Source organism: Malaclemys terrapin, chromosome 3 (assembly GCF_027887155.1).
Source record: "Malaclemys terrapin pileata isolate rMalTer1 chromosome 3, rMalTer1.hap1, whole genome shotgun sequence".
NCBI lineage: Eukaryota > Metazoa > Chordata > Testudines > Emydidae > Malaclemys > Malaclemys terrapin.
The window spans coordinates 27,514,670-27,527,542 of NC_071507.1; the positions used below are offsets into that span (position 1 = coordinate 27,514,670).

The window sequence follows — 12,873 nt, forward strand, 5'->3', positions numbered from 1 at the left end:
CGGTGGTACCTAGGATGATGGAGGAATTCTTCTGTCCAGGTTGCTATGCCTCCAGTAGGGGTTAGCTTGACCTAACTATGGCACTCAGGGTGCAACATTTTTCACAGCCCTGAGCAACACAGCTAGGTTGATTTAATTTTTAAGTGTAGACCAGGTCTTAGGACTCTAAGTCCTATTGACTTTCAATGAAATCTTGGTTCTTAAGTTACTAAATCACTTTTGAAAATTGGATTTAGGTTATTAGGTTACCAATAGGCTTTTGAAAATTACACCCTTTAGGATGCTTAAGTTTACCTTGTTCAACCAGGGTTCTAGACATAGTGCAAATTAAAGACACTCAACTTTGCTTACAAGTAATTAAATGTGTAAAAACGCTGCGTGCCTACGACCACCGCTGCTTCCTCCCTGGGCTGGCTCCATCTTAGCCTGGGGCACGCTCAGTTTCCCCAGCTGCGATCCAGGCTGCGAACTTGGCCCATAGCCCGGCCTGTGGGCCTGCAGCCACTAGGGCCCTCCCTGCAGCAGGGCTGAGAGCAGAGGAAGCTCCAGCCTCCTGCATTGTGCGCCGGCCCCTCCTCCCCCTCCGCCAGTCTAGAAGCCTGTCCTCCCGGCCGGTGGCCGGCGCCAAGGCTGCGATCCCGGGTGCCGTGCAGTTCACACGGGTAAGGAGGGTCCCGGGGCAGCAACGCCCCGCCGGGCAGGGGACACCGCGGGTTGACTCCGGCTTGGGGCAGGGAGCAGCTGCCCGGCACCGGGTCCGACTGCAGCCGGACCGGGCAGGGGGAGGTGGGAGCCGTCAGTCCCCCCACCCCTTACGAGGTCAGGCTGCTGCCTGGGGCGCTCTCTGCAATGCTCTCCCCCTAGGGTACTCAGGAGACCTCCAGCGTGTTACTTTGTTCTGTGGCCAGCAGGGCTGGGGAGAGACTGCGGACAGGGCTCAGCTGGTATGCGCGGCGCCGGCAGCTGAGCTGATCGCTGCCGGGCCCAGGCCTGGGCCCTGGGCCAGCCGTCTTGCGTGGGCTTCCCACTGGACCCCACTCCCTTTGCCAGGGTGGAAATGAGGCGGGGGGGAAACGGAGCTCTAGGACCCTGGAAGTGGGAAGGGTCCCCTCCGCTCCTGACTCGGACTAGTTGATTATGATTAGGCTTCTTGCGTTCGTTGAATATTTAGAGGCTAGTCAGGCAAGTCGTGTGTTTCTGTTCACAAGGTTGAAAATTGTCATTTGCAGCAAGTTGAACTTCTTGCAAAGTGCAGACTCTCCCAGTAGCTGTTGAGAAGTGTAGTGTAGCTTGTGTACTAACGGAACCGACTACTACCCTCCTCCCTGGTTGTGTGGAAAAATGGCACGGAATTTCTTTCTAAAGGCTGCTGTTCCCGAAGTCAGAGCTCAGGGGCGCCATTTAAGATTTAACTTTAACCATGATTCTAAGGACTACTTAGGGACTTGAAAACTCTAGGTGTTTTTTTTTTTTTTTCTTGTTTGCAAGGATGACACGCAAATTCGTGAAGCGTTCCATATTTTTTGTGCTCGCTTCGGCAGCACATATACTAAAATTAGCTGATAGGAGCACTGTATCTAATTCCTATACAAAAAAAGAGGATTTAATGACTATTAGACCCACTCAGCTCTAATGCTAACATGTTCTCACATCTTGTGTCAAGTCACTTAAGTTACACTAGTTAGGTTTAAAAATTTTATGTATATTCCTTGTTACTAACTCTTGAATACAACAATTGTAGAAAAATCTAGATTACTTTCTATCTTTTTTTTTTTTTTTGCAGTTCACCAAACTTGGAATAGATCATGTAACTTTGGAAACATCTTACTAGGGCAAGCCCCCCCATGAGTTTATACTGCACCTGCCTGGGGTTCTAGAGGTGTCACCTCACTACAAATAACAGACTAGAAACTAACCTTAAACAGGAGTGAAACTGACATTTTCAAGTCACTTTCACAGTACTGCCAATCCCAAATGTTCAAAAATCATGAATCAGGTTCACCAAAAATCATGAGATTGGCTTTAAAATCAGGAGACTATGGGAAAATAACGGATTTGGAGTTCTTTTGATTTGCCTTCTGCTTTTTGAGCCTTTAGTGTGCACTGGGGTCACATTTTGAAGTTTTCTCCACAGCCACGAGGACTAGAAACTTCATTTTTCTTTTAGAATGAAGGCTGAAATCATCACATATCCACTTGACTCCAGGAGCTGGGGCTTTAAGGAAAACAATTATCATGAGACTCATGACAAAATCACGAGAGTTGGCAACACTGCTTTTACTTCTGTTTAAAGGCTAGTTACTTTCCAGAAGCCTCTTAAATACAACACTACAGCGATTGAGTTTCAGTTCTCAGAGGAGAATATTTAAAACCAAACACCAAGAAAATTCTATATTTTAAAGTTGAGAAAAAAACTGAGACTTCTGTGATACATCAGGGCCACTGCAGCAGGAAAGGAAAATAAGCAGGCACAGGAGCTCTGGGCAGTTCTTCCTTTAGAAAGAAAGTTGGAAGGTCAAATTTTCTAGTCCTTAATCAATTAAAACTTCTATTGCTATCAGTTCCTCCACTCAGATGTAAACATCACAGTGAACATGTGGTCAATAACTATACACATCATACTTAAATATCTGAGCCTCTTTTACAGGCTAAACTTCCATATCCTTAATCACCAGCCCTTTCTTACCTTAATCACCCTGTCTCTGTTTTTAAACACAGTACTAAGTCCCTGCCTCAGGGGCACCTCTCCTCTGCAGAACTTACATTTCACACTAAGGACTTGTATACGCTGGCACTTTACAGCGCTGCAACTTTCTTGCTTGGGGGTGAAAAAACACCCCCCTGAGCGCAGCACGTTTCAGCGCTGTAAAGTGCCAGTGTAGACAGTGCCCCAGCGCTGGGAGACGTGCTCCTGGCGCTGGTAGCTACGCCCCTCGTTGAGGTGTGGTTTTTTTAGAGCGCTGGGAGCGCTGCCGCGACTATACAAGCCACATTAAAGCGCTGCAGGCTAGTCAGGCAAGTCGCTTTAACATGGCCAGTGTAGACTAGCCCTAATGCTGTGCTGTAGTTAAGAGCTCCACCTGGGAGCTTGCACACCTTTATGAAACTCAAGCGGGGGCTTCTGCCCTTCCCTGGCCCCCCTAACTGGCGCCCTTAGCAGAGCTTTCTGCCTCTCTCATCTTTACACTTGCCAAAGGATGTCATTCTTAAATCTCTCCTATTTTAAATGATGATGAACTTAATTATGGTCCAAAGTTTAAAATAAGTTAACCAGTTGCTTATCTGCCATATTGCCAGCTCTGGCATAAATGTTTCCAAATTCTTTATTTTTGTGCTGTTTTATAAGAACTACACCAGCGTGCCAGACTTGTGGGGAACAAACAAATATTGCAGTTTATGTGAGGCCAGCTTCTGGACTTCAAATTAAAAATTCCAGGGCCAAATTTTCTGCTGAAATAACTCCACTGAAGTTAGTGGAGTTACACCAGCAGGGAATTTGCCTTCCACTGTTCAAGGAGGCTGCTCTCTGGAGAATATTATGAAAGCAAAGTAATGCAGGAGCCTAGACTTCCCACTAACATACTTGGAGAATGATTGATCAAATTCCTTGGTTTCTTTCTTGCGTGTTCAGTATTCAGTAAAAGTTCAACTTTTTTCAGCTTGCTTTGAAAGAAACAAGCTTTAACGCAGTTGTTTGTGCTGTAGTTAAAATTGTCAACATTTCCCATTATTAGCGAGATTTTCATGGTGGCTAAAATGTAGCCAGTAGTTCTGGCATTAGAGTTTATTTAGTATATATTTAAAAATCTAATTTTTAAGAGATTTTGTTCTACCACTTTTATTACAGAAAGGTAAAGAAAAAAGTCCTGATTACATTCAGTGCCAAGCATCTTCAACTCCTGTGGAAGTCAATGAGGGTTTGGGTGCTGAGCACCTTGCAGAATCCGGTCCACAGAGTTAGTTTTACTGGTTTAAGGTGGAATACTCATTTTGCTCATGTATGTATGCTGAAGATGGGATATTCTTTCTGCTTATATAGTGTTCTGATATTTGTAGGAAATAAGACTTGTTTCCTAAATTTGTTGGGAAAAAATACTAAATACAATGTTTCAAATATGAATGCCTAAAAGTAAGTTCCTAAGTCTATATTTGGACACTGAATAAGTGGCCTCATTGTCCATTTGTTGGAAAACTGATGGTGGCTTGCTCTTCCAACAAACAGGTGATAGTAAGACCCTGAAGGTCAAAGGCTGTTGGAGACTTGTTTCATTGCTACAAACAGCAGCTCCTTTCACTTTTTCTTTTAGCCCTATTAAGCCTGCTAGTATTGAACCTTGGAGCTCTGCTTAAGCCTTGTCTACACTGCCACTTTACAGCGCTGAAACTTCCTTGCTCAGTGGTGTGAACCCTCCCCTCCGACCAATGCAAGTTTCAGCGCTATAAAGTGGCAGTGTAGACAGTGCACCAGTGCTGGAAGCTACTCCCATCATGGGGGTGGGTTTTTTATAGGTTTATTTGTTTTTTATGGTGCAGTGATTACACAGCCACGTTAAAGTGCTGCCGCAGCAGCGCTTTAACATTGGTAGTGAAGCAGGGCTGGCTCCAGGCATCAGCGCAGCAAGCAGATGCTTGGGGTGGCCAATGGAGAGGGGCAGCACGTCTGGCTCTTCGGCGGCAATTCGGTGGCGGGTCCCTCAGTCCCTCTCGGAGGGAAGGACCTGCTGTGGAATTGCCACCGAAGAATGAAGTGGCGGCGGTAGAGCTGAAGTGCCGCCGATCGTGCCTTTTTTTTTTTTTCCCGCTGCTCGAGGTAGCAAAAACGCTGGAGCCAGCCCTGTAGTGAAGACATATCTTACATCATAGGAAACTAAGGGTCAGAGCCTTCTTTCCCCATCTGGAGGCTGTGTGTCTTATAAAATTATTACAATTTAAGGGAGGGAAAAAGTAAGTTTGTGGATAAGAATAAACTTTTGTTTGTCTACAGCATTGAAAGTATGTGTTCAGAGACAAAACATTTTGTGGACTTTATGTAACAACATAAAATCAAACTACGTCTTTGAATATTTGCATGAGTACCCTGATGGAAATGAGCGCTTAATATTATACTGTATAAATAGCTGTGGTTAAGAGCATAAAAATAGTTTGGCAATCATAGAGTACGGCCAGAAGTTACACTGAAGCAATATTAGGATTATAAATCAAACCAACAGGAAATTCTAAGTTAAGGCAGACATTCTGCCCTTAAATAACATACACATATGTCAAGTATCAGGGGGTAGCCGTGTTAGTCTGTATCTACAAAAACAACAAGGAGTCTGGTGGCACCTTAAAGAGTAACAGATTTATTTGGGCATAAGCTTTCGTGAGTAAAAACCTCACTTCTTCGGATGCATACACATATGAACTTTTTCTCCCTCAATAACAGGAACACAGAATTTCTGTAACTCTGAATTTTTTGGCTTGTTGCAAACTTAATGGACCAAATTTTCAGGCAGGCCTGCCTAAATCTAGGCTTCTAAATCCCTATTTAGACATTGAACTTGTAGCCCGTATGAATATTAGTCTAGTGGTAGACTTAATTAATGAAGTTAAAGAGCAAAACTCCACAATGAACATCCCCTTGCTTCATATATTTGAGAAATGAGATTTTATTGCTCCAAATAATTCTTTCCACTTCAATAGTATTTTCCATTCAGGGATTTCAAAGCACTTCAAGGGTTATAAAAGCAACATTATCAGGCACCCACAGTTTTTAAAGTTTTCTTGATAGGTATAAATATCACTTTCCCTATCGCCTTTAAGCTAGTCAGTGCAGCAAACATGTATCTTAAAAACATACTCATCTGCACCCCAAGTAAAACAGCAAATTATATATCTGGATGTGAATCCAAATTAGGCTCTTCCAGGGACCAGTTTTGACAGTTACTGATAGTGCACTCATCAAAAATTTGATCTTAGTGAAGGCTATGAAGAAGCCATTGTCAGTAAATGTGAAAATATTGTGCTATACATGTATCTAATTAAACATGTAATAATGTAATTGTGCAGATTTCCTCTCATACTAGTACACCTTGTGATAACTGTTTTAAAGGCTTTAAGGAAAGCACTTGTGGTGTTCCTATGTAGTTTAGGAGAGAGCATTGATCTGTTGAAAATATTAATTATAGCCCACATACAGTGCTTTTCACACTGAAAGAGCTGCACAAACATGAAGTAGTGTATTAGCCAGTTTAAAAAAAAAATTAGCACTTTACATTTTCCTCTTGGCTGCTAAAATGTGGCATAGTTTGAAACGCTGGTTCAAAAATGGACTATTGTATAGCATGAGAAAGTAGCATATTACATTACTACAAGAACACTGTCCAGTTCAGAGCCATATTATAAATAGTTTCCTTAACTTTATTATTAATCACAGCTTGCTGTAGATTATTAAAGGTGGAAGCATTTTAAAAACATCCTTTTTGTCATTTATTCTGTTTGTAACGTTTTGCACATCACTCAGCTTGGATAGTACAAATACCAGCTGAGAGGCCAGGTTTATAGTTGTCCTCCCCTCCTCCCACAATTATCAGTTACTGGTTCTCATGCACTACACCGGTGCTTAAGTGTTTGGGTCCTTAATATTCTTCTAGAACAGGGGTGGGCAAACTTTTTGGCCCAAAGGCCACATCTGGGTGTGGAAATTGTATGCAGGGCCTTGAATGTAGGGCTGGGGCAGGGGGTTGGGGTCTGGGAGGGAGTGCGAGGTGTGGGAGGGGGTGCGGTGTGCAGGAAGGGGCTCAGGGCAAGGGGTTGGGGTGTAGGAGGGGTGCAGGGTGAAGCAGGGGGCTCAGGGCGGGGGGTTAGGGTGCAGGAGGGGGTGTGGAGTGCGGGAGAGGGCTCAGGGGAAGAGATTGGGGTGCGGGGTGCAGGAGAGATTTGGGGAGCGGGCTCCAGCCCGGTGCCGCTTACCTCGAGTAGCTCCAGGGTGACAACGGCATGCAGTGGGGCTAAGATAGGCTCCCTGCCTGCCCTGGCACGGTGACATTCCCGGAAGTATCCAGCATGTCCAGCAGTGGCTCCTGGGGGTGGGGTGGGGCAGGCGGCTCTGCCCCGCGCTGCCCTCGCCTGCGGGTACCACCCCCGAAGCTCCCATTGGCCGCAGTTCCCTGTTCCCGGCCAATGAGAGCTGTGCGGGTCGGTGCCTGCAGGTGAGGGCGGCGCACAGAACCCTCTGCTCCCCCTCCCCCAGGGGCCGCAGGGACATGGTGCCGGCTGCTTCTGGGAGCAGCACGGGGCCAGGGTAGGCAGGGAGCCTGCCTTAGCCCACTGCGCTGGGGGTGGCAAGGTATCTATATGCCAGATATACTAGTATCAGAGGGGTAGCCGTGTTAGTCTGAATCTGTAAAAAGCAACAGAGGGTCCTGTGGCACCTTTGAGACTAACAGAAGTATTGGGAGCATAAGCTTTCGTGGGTCAGACTTGCATCTGAAGAAGTGAGGTTCTTTTACAGATTCAGACTAACACGGCTACCCCTCTGATACTAGTATATCTGGCATATAGATACCTTGCAATGCCAGCTACAAAAGTCCCATGAAAACGCCTGTTCTCACTTTCGGGTGACATTGTAAATAAGAAGTGGGCAGCATTATCTCCCATAAATGTAAACAAACTTGTTTGTTTTAGCGATTGGCTGAAAGAGAAGTAGGACTGAGTGGACTTGTAGGCGCTAAAGTTTTGCATTGTTTTGTTTTTGAGTGTAGTTATGTAACAAAAAAAAAATCTACATTTGTAAGTTGCACTTTCACGATAAAGAGATTGCACTATAGTACTTGTATGAGGTGAATTGAAAAATACTGTTTATCATTTTTACAGTGCAAATATTTGTAATAAATCATATAAAGTGAGCATTGTACACTTTGTATTCTCTCTTGTAATTGAAATCAATATATTTGAAAATGTAGAAAAACATCCAAAATATTTAATAAATTTTAACTGATATTCTATTGTTTAACAATGTGATTAAAACTGCGATTAATCACGATTAATTCAAAGTCAGACTTGCATCTGAAGAAGTGAGGTTCTTACCCACAAAAGCTTATGCTCCCAATACTTCTGTTAGTCTCAAAGGTGCCACAGGACCCTCTGTTGCTTTTTCCAGATATACTAAACATTCGTATGTCCCTTCATGCTTCGGACATCATTCCAGAGGACTTGCTTCCATGCTGATGATGCTCGTTAAAAAAAATGAGTTAATTACATTTGTGACTGAACTCCTTGGGGGAGAATTATATGTCTCCTGCTGTATATTACCCACATTCTGCCATATATTTTATGTTATAGTAGTCTCGGATGATGACTCAGCACATGTTGTTCATTTTAAGGACACTTTCACTGCAGATTTGACAAAACGCAAAGAAGGTACCTGCGACCAAGTATTTCTTTTCACAGGCTAGACCCCTGTCTCATCCTGGGTCCCAGTCCTTTCTCCCCAAATCAGTCCTAGGTGTTTACAGCAGTCATCCGGGGCAGGGATTCAGTGGAGAACTGGTGACCTTGATTAACTCACTCTCCAGCCTTACATAGGATTTACAAAATGCGGGAATCTTTTGTTTGAATCTGTTTGATTCCTACCGTCCCTTCAGTGGAAAAGTACCAGCAGTGTCCCAGGTGGTATTTTGTACCAGGTGACATCATCACATTGTGAACAAGAAGTGGGCAGCAAATGTAAACAAATTTGTTTATCTGAGTGATTGGCTGAACAAGAAATAGGACTGAGTAGACTTGTAGGCTCTAAAGTTTTACATTGTTTTATTTTTGAATGCAGTTATTTTTTGTACATAATTCTACATTTGTAAGTTCAACTTTCGTGATAAAGAGATTGCACTACAGTACTTGTATTAGGTGAATTGAAAAATACTGTTTCTTTTGTTTTTTACAGTGCAAGTACTTGTAATCAAAAATAAATATAAAGTGAGCACTATATACTTTGTATTCTGTGTTATAACTTCAAAAATATTTAAATAAATGATATTCTATTACTGTTCAACAGTGTGATTAATCACAATTAATTTTTTTAATCGCGTGATTAATCCTGATTAATTTTTTAAATCGTTTGACAGCCCTAGATACCATGGATACATCCCGCCTCATTTGCTTCTAAGTTATAAACCTCAAGTCCAGAGATGTACAGTTTAGTCAAGTAATCCTAAAGAGGGATATCAGAAGATATAGCACTTATGTTTAAAATAGGCAATCCAACGGTTATTCATTTTGGGGTATAAGAACAGAATAATATAATTTCAAAATCTGGTTGGAAGAAATATCTTCAATATTTCCTGTCTACAGAGAGGATGCCTATTGTAGCATTTTGGGATTCAGTACCACTGGTCAAGAACTTGGAAGGAATCTAAGGAGCAGAGAGAGAGAGAAAAATATTTGGTCTTGTACCATCAGCTAGTCATTTGTAATTCATTCTCCTAGTTAGTTTTAATGATACACGTATTATTATATGGCAGTGGTTCTCAAACTTATTTGATAGGCCTCCCTTCTTTGCGTCTGTAGTCGTTTACGCCCCCTCCTCCCCCACAAGTACATATACCGCCACCTAGCTCTGAAGGCAAATGGAGAGCAGCAGCTGCTGGCTGAGTGCCCAGCTTTGAAGGCAGCTACATGCCAGCAGCAGCATAGAAGTAAGGGTTGCAATGTGAAAAGTTATATTCATCAATGTCACTTTTCACAGCAGACTTAGCATCCCATTGCCACCCTTACTTCTGTGCTCCTGCTGCCACCCTGGAGCTGACAGCTGGAGCCTTGCCGCCTCCAGGTGAGGGATGGGGGAGTGGGGAGAAAGAAGGCGAGCCTGAGCCTGGGCTGCCTCCTGGTGAGGGATTGTGTGGGGGAGGAAGGCAAGCCCGAGGCCAGATGGAGGGGCTTCAGCTATCCCCTTTATCCCCTGCCTTCTGGGTGTGCATGGTCCTTCTTCATGAGCCCCAGCCACCCGGGACTCACAGATAGAGGTCTTCAAAAAAAAAAAAAAAAAAAAAAAAAGACATAATGCTCACACCACTCTTGATCCATACCCGCGCCTCCCTTGGGAGACCTGCTCCATAGTTTGAGAACAGCTGGCATGGTATTAGCCTTGTGTATATTTTTCTTACCAAGAGTCAGTCATAAGTATACCTCGGTCTGGGATTTTTTTTTCCTTTTTTTTTTTTTTGCCAGAGCAGCCCAATTTTCTAACCTTCAGGATAGGCTGCATGACCTATCTGTTTTCATAGGCTTTTCTTTGGGAGAGATCGACTTGGAAAGACTGAGTTGAGAAATTTTGTTTGGTGTTAAGAAGATAGAAAACAGGTCTGTGTTTTATTTTCATTTATGATCTATGGGTGCAGGCCCTTTTTTAATTGCTTTATATGAATTTTATAACGTGCCTAAAAACTGGACTATGGACAGTGAACAGATGTGAACTAGGGTCCTAGACAGATAGCTTTTTAGTTTCTTCCACATCAATAAAGCGAGCCTTCTCCTTTATGAGGAGTGGAAGCTCATCTTCCAGCCTTCCATACCCCTTTGCAGCTCAGACTTGGGATATGGGCTGCTGAAGTAGAGGAGGGTTTCTGCAAGACTCAGCATCTACCTGCACTTCTCCATCCTAATGCCTCAAAATGTAGTGCTTAACGTTGGCTGACTATCTAATATTCTTTAAATACTGTATTAGATATTTCTGTAAATTGTTTCTGATGTTAAACTCTGCAAAATCTTCTGGGGCAAGGTCTGTAATATTCTAATGCATGCCATAGCATCAGTTTATTAAAGTGTCTCATTGATCATATGGCATTGAAAGGAGACCAGATTAAATCATATTTCATACATAGACTCTCCAGTCTACATTTTTGCTTATTATTGATGAGATGCCTCACAGTATCTTTGCTTTTCCAATCAAGTCTGGTGGGTTTATTTTCCTTTTGAGGTAAATTTTGAAATTACTTCAGATCTGATTGTTAGGGGAAGCCTAATAGTTTGAATTCAGAAACAGGAAAATATTTTTTTTCAAAGCACACCAGTATTCGGTGTGATTATTCCATAGCAAACATGGCAACTGTTTTCAATACAGTAAGTTTTGATGTAAGTCAAAGGGGAGTGTCTTATCTGCACTTAGGATGGAAGAATCCCATTCACTGTTACAGACTAGGGACCGAGTGGCTAGGCAACAGTTCTGCAGAAAAGGACCTAGGGGGTACAGTGGACGAGAAGCTGGATATGAGTCAACAGTGTGCCCTTGTTGCCAAGAAGGCTAACGGCATTTTGGGCTGTATAAGTAGGGGCATTGTCAGCAGATCGAGAGACGTGATCGTTCCCCTCTATTCGACATTGGTGAGGCCTCATCTGGAGTACTGTGTCCAGTTTTGGGCCCCACACTACAAGAAGAATGTGGAAAAATTGGAAAGAGTCCAGTGGAGGGCAACAAAAATGATTAGGGGTCTGGAACACATGACTTATGAGGAGAGGCTGAGGGAACTGGGATTGTTTAGTCTCCAGAAGAGAAGAATGAAGGGGGATTTGATAGCTGCTTTCAACTACCTGAAAGGGGGTTCCAAAGAGGATGGATCTAGACTGTTCTCAGTGGTACCAATGTCAAAACAAGGAGTAATGGTCTCAAGTTGCAGTAGGGGAGGTTTAGGTTGGATATTAGGAAAAACTTTTTCACTAGGAGGGTGGTGAAGCATTGGAATGGGTTACCTAGGGAGGTGGTGGAATCTCCTTCCTTAGAGGTTTTTAAGGTCAGGCTTGACAAAGCCCTGGCTGGGATGATTTAGTTGGGATTAGGTCCTGCTTTGAGCAGGGGGTTGGACTAGATGACCTCCTGAGGTCCCTTCCAACCCTGATATTCTATGATTCGATGATTCTATCTCTTTCTGTTGTAAACTAAAAGAAGTGATGTTTCTTCTGAGAATGAGAGGCCTACTTCAGCAGCAGCTAGAAAGAAAAGGATAGATATTATAGATGGGAATCTGGCTGTAGATTAGTAATGTCTATGTATTACCTTTTGAGATATTCTTGTATACTTTCCATTCCATGTGAATTTCGTGACTGTTTATAGCCTTAACAATTTTAGATTAGTTCTAAGGGGCTGCTGGTAATGGGGGAAAGCGGGAGAGACCCCCCGCCCCTTCCCAGCCTCAGCTCTGTGGCTGCCACTGTGAGAGAGATCCATCGCATTAGAAAGGTAAGACTACTGATATTAAAATATGAGTTGTGGGCTTTTATTTGTAGAATAAAAAACATTAATTATTATTACGTTTTTTTTATATAGTGCTTTTATCCAAAGCGCTTTACAATAGTTAGCTAATGGTACAAACAACATTTGGAAAGATCATTAAGTGCTATCCGCCAAGACCCTCAACAATTTTCAAGTGGTCTGCGAAAAAAAAAGTTTGAGAACCACTGCATTATGGTAATTTACAGCTGTATGCTCTGCAATACTTAAATTAAGGACAGGTTGTACTCTGTTTTGAAACTATTACTGTTTCTAGCAAAATAGTGTTTTAAGAATTGTCTAAATTTTTGTATAATAAACCATAACAACTCATGTGGTGTCATTATGGAATAGTGTTTACCACACACAGTATTGCTGCAGTTTTGCAACTAAAATACTATTTAGAATATCAGGGTTGGAAGGGACGTCAGGAGGTCATCTAGTCCAACCACCTGCTCAAAGCAGGACCAAAGCGGTACATGCTAAAAATCTTGTTAATATAAGTCATTGGTGACAATGGTTACAAATTAGGCAAGAGGGAAACAGTGGTATGCTTAATCTGCTTTTGTGGATATAAATTTCTGGTGCAGTTTTTCACCCACCGTTTTTTACATTTGCAATTTAGATCACTTGGA

At 42.9% G+C, this 12,873-nt stretch overlaps 1 protein-coding gene across 3 annotated transcripts in view; it reads left to right on the forward strand.

Annotated features, from left to right (window-relative positions):
• Nucleotides 1–547: 547 nt before the first annotated feature.
• Nucleotides 548–12,873, forward strand: part of STON1 (stonin 1) — a 63,615-nt gene continuing 51,289 nt past the window's right edge. For 2 of the 3 annotated variants that reach the window (XM_054022573.1, XM_054022574.1), the window contains exon 1: nt 549–662. The gene's annotated coding sequence lies outside the window, so the exon portion shown is untranslated. Of the gene's footprint in view, nt 663–12,873 lie in introns of all 3 variants that reach the window. The other variant, XM_054022575.1, reaches the window with a different exon arrangement.